Source organism: Strix aluco, chromosome 1 (assembly GCF_031877795.1).
Source record: "Strix aluco isolate bStrAlu1 chromosome 1, bStrAlu1.hap1, whole genome shotgun sequence".
NCBI classification, from domain to species: Eukaryota; Metazoa; Chordata; class Aves; order Strigiformes; family Strigidae; genus Strix; species Strix aluco.
The window spans coordinates 152,446,307-152,450,565 of record NC_133931.1 but is presented as its reverse complement, the minus strand read 5'-3'; positions in this window follow the sequence as shown (position 1 = coordinate 152,450,565).

The following is a 4,259-nucleotide window of genomic DNA, read 5'->3' as shown; positions in this document are numbered from 1 at the left end:
AACGTGTTCCTGTTAATGACTCCCTGGTGATGGTTTCAACCTCAGTTTCATCAACTGGAACACTTTTTAATAAGGTTGCGGTTATCTTACGGGCTCTGTGAACATCTCTGTTGCTATCCTGTTCTCAAGATAAGGGTAAGAGCAGCAGAACGGGCAGGCCTGAGTTTTCACATCACACCATTTGCAGATCAGATTTGACGTCCCTGATTTAGACTGGTAAGATCATAGTTACTCCAACCCCTTAGCTAATACCTTTGGAAGGGAAAAAGGAAATGAAATCTCAGCCGCTTTCTGATGTACAGCAGCCCTCCTGCACCCCGCTGGCATGGTGGGGACCACAGCCAAGCCAGCTGTGCTCGGGCGTTGGAGGTGCTCAGAGCCACCAGCGTGCAGTCCCTCCCTTCCAGAGGAGCACCCTCACTACGTGGTCTCAGTGTGTTTTGGCAATCGGTAAGCCTTGGTATTTCCAGGGTTGGAAACCTATGGGTTGAAAAGTCATGATTTAAGTCCTACCTCTCTTCTTTAGACCCAGAGAGAGACCAACTTTAATCTGATGAGGATTTTCCTGCTGTCTGATCATGCAAACTTTTCTTTAAATTCAAAAAATGAAAGAACTAATCAGGCTGACGTTGAAATTCTCTTAATCTAATTCAGCATCCACCACCATATGAAAGCAAACCATCGCTCAAAGGTGAGTGACATGCAACAAGATATAAGCTGGCAGAACTGCCATCTGCCAGTCCTAAAATACTGACTTTAATTTCAACAGTGACTTCACTTGTGCTGATGCTGAGACATGCAGTTTCGTGCAGCCTGCTCAGCAAACCTACACAATTAGGAATTTCTCCAGAGTTTTGGTGTTAGATTTAGACACTTGACTACAGTTTTCCTTGGGACATGACAGGCAGAAAAGCAAAGCAGTGAAGACAGCCAGATTTACCCCTAGCCCACAGGAGCTGCATGCTCCAAACAGAAGGGAGGGTGAGACCTTTGGTGCAGCTCCTTTTGGAAACAAGGATTTTGAGCAGCTGATAGCACTTGAACTCAGGTTCTCCACATTTGGGCCTGGTTTAAGGCCTGAGGATCTCCTTTAGCACAGATCCTTCTGTCTTGTGTGACCCTTGATGAACGTGGGGTAGGGATGTGAGCTGTGCTTGCTACAGGATGTGATGGGAAGGCTCCCTTGGGAGGCTCAGAGCCAATTTCCTAAGGCTGGTGCTGGGAATAACGTTTTGGCAAAGTGCTGACTCCTTGGTTTTCCTCATCATTGTCCTTACGAAAACCACCCTTTCCTGAACTATTACCGCATTTCTTCTTGATTGGTCTCAAAAACAATGATCCATAGATTCGTCTCTTTAACCTGTTCTGATGTTGTTTATGCTGGTGGAAATCAGGAATGATGCCAGCACAAGTTTGGGCAGCAGCTAATTAATGTCAGAGATTTTCTTCTGTTAGCCCCACTTCCTCGCAGTGTGTTTTTTACTGTCCACTGCTGTTTCTCTCCTATTCTTTTGAGGTTATTCTGGTGCTGTTTAGACACGGATCCTCCCCCTGCAGAGTGGATTTGGCCAAGGCAGCAGAGGTATGAAACTCAGTATGCTGCCCCAACCATGGCTCGAGCCACCGAGCTGCACGGCCCCACACGTAAAGGTGCTTTTGGGTCTCTCCTTTGCTTTCCTGCTGTCAGCGCCAGCAGGGGAAGCAGGAGCCAGGCAAAGGGCAAGCATCATTCAGCATTGTGGTGGCCTGTCTTTGAACTGGTAACTTAGCCTTGAAAAGCCAGGTCTGGTAATTGCTGATTTTGATAATAACCGTGTGAATACTGTTATCTAGTCCACCCTTCCACTTTCCAGCCATTGTGCAGCAGTGCTGCCTCATTTCTTGGCTTGGCAATACCTGCTCATTTCCTAGGACCTGAATCAAAATAGCCTCTGATCTTGCTGCCCATTTCCTCGCCTAGCTGGGCACGAAATCACAGGTCTGCATCACTGCCAGGAGCATCCATCTTCCTTTCGTGGGCTTGTTCCAGCCACTGTTTTGCTAACTGAAAGCCTTCCAAATTCAGCATTGCAGCCTACTTACTGGGTTTCCCAAAGCCACGTAAACTTTTCTGACTGCTTCCCTGCAGCCCTGGGACAGTTTCCATAAGCATAGGTTCTTCTGCACTCTTTTTTCATCTTGAACCGGTTTCCTTACAGCTAACAGGATCTACTCTCTCTCTGACCAGGAGACCGGGCTTGAAGCCAGGGAGTAAAATGCTTTTACTGGGAAGTAAAATCCATAATGGCATAGATTTTTTAAATCATAGACAAAAACCTGGTTTCTTGGCATAATTATATTCTTTCTACTTCTCATTAACCCTTCCATGAATTAGCTGTTGCGCTCTTTCCCCCAGTGCCTGCTCCCTTTCTCTCCGATGGGCTATGTGTGCCTAACAAGCCTCCCAGCTATTTCTCCTCAGCTCTGACATTTGCTGCTTCTCTTTCAGCCCCAAAGGAGAAGGGTTTGTGGGGCCAAAACCTCACCACCGTCTTCCAGTTCTATTAGTTCATCTAATAAAAAGGATTACCTTTACCCACCTCCCACGCCTCCCTTACATAAGAAGCGTGAATCATCGGGATCTCAAAAGCATGGTGTCTGCCCAAAGAGCCAACTTACAAAGGACCGCTGGTAGCCCTGTTGTTTAACTGGAACTGCAGCCTCGGGCTTCAGGAAGGGCCCTTCAGCTTTTAGGTGGCCGTTGCTCATAGCATCCCCCTTCTGGACCCACTACATCAACACTTCAGCTTGCTCCTGTCAGGTCAGTTCGTGGGGGTTTATGAGCTCTTACGATGTCAAGTTTTGGGGTTTTTTTTCAGTCTACATAGGACAGAACTGGGGCAAAGCCCCCTGTGAATAGGTGTTACAGCCAGAGACAAGTTTTTTTGAGTCTACTTCTTTTCATTTTTCTTTTTTTCAAGAAAAACAATACAATAGTGGCGTCCAGCACAGGACCTGCTGGCTGGTGCAGGCAGATGCCCCCTTAGTTACAGACCTGTCCTTCAGGGGCTAATGGAAAGCCACCCTGCCCTTCTCCTTTCAGCTGGGGAGTCGGAGAAATGCAATGCTCCAGCGGGTCCCAGCCACCCAGAAACCTGTTGTTAGGGATCGCTGTCAGACTCCACACCAGAGCCATCTGTTTCACGCACAGCAAAGAGAGCATTTCATTTTTTCCCCAGCGTGGCAAGACATGAATCAAAGCAAAGGCAGGCGAGCAAATCTGGGGCCAAGGAAAACTGGGAGGTGCTGAGTTACTACAAGTACTTTGGATAGGTAAATGCTACTCAAGTGTCAAGAGAAGGGAACATGTATGTGTATGTAGGTGTCTGGCATCTCTTGGTCTCCATCCCATTTTGGGATAGTCCAGACAGGAGAACGGTAAATCCCCAAAATACATATTCTCTGGCTTAAATTTGAGTGGGGTTGGGTGTGTGTGGTAAAGGATAGTGAAAATCAAACCCATTCCTCCTTGGATTCAAAAGCTTGGACTGCAAGGGAGCTCTGTTCAGGTAGGATATAAGGGCAGTGTTTTCCTTACTCAGCAAAAGTGTGAGGCAGGGTAACACAGTTGTGGCCAAACTAAATCAATGGCAGCTCTTTTTCCAGCCTCACCCCTGTTTATCTCAGACCTTTTATGTTCCTATGACTCCAGTGGTTCACATTGTGCTGGGTGGCATCTTGACTGAATTTTTGAGAAAAGATTTAGTGTTAAGGGCCAATGTCTGGAGCACTTTGTTCTCCAAAATGCCCGTCCCTCCTCTCTGTACATGAATTTTCTTCACTTGCTCAGATTGTTCTTGCTCCTCCTGCAGGAAAACCTCGCTTGCTTGTGCTGTAGCTGCTGAACAACCCAGCACCCAAAAAATCAGGTGGTCATCTTGGTTTAGGCTGCAGGGCTGCTCAGCACAGCCCAGCTGCTCCAAGAAGTCAGGCTGGGACTCTGCAGAGGGGTCTCAGGAAGAACGGATTTTTGTTAAATGTGCTCCCCCATCTCGAGTGCAGCTCATCCTGGTTGTCTGTTACAGCTCTAGGGGTATTTAGAAGCCTAAATGTTCCCAAAACTGAGTGAAGACCCAAATTTCTAAGTATTTTTAGCCACCTAACCACTCGGGTGGCCCCAGGGAAGACCCCACCCCCCCCATGTACTCAGCCTGACTCTGGGGCTGTGCCTGTGAAGCATCAACCAGCTTTTCAGAGCCACCGTGCCTTGTGAAGCGGCT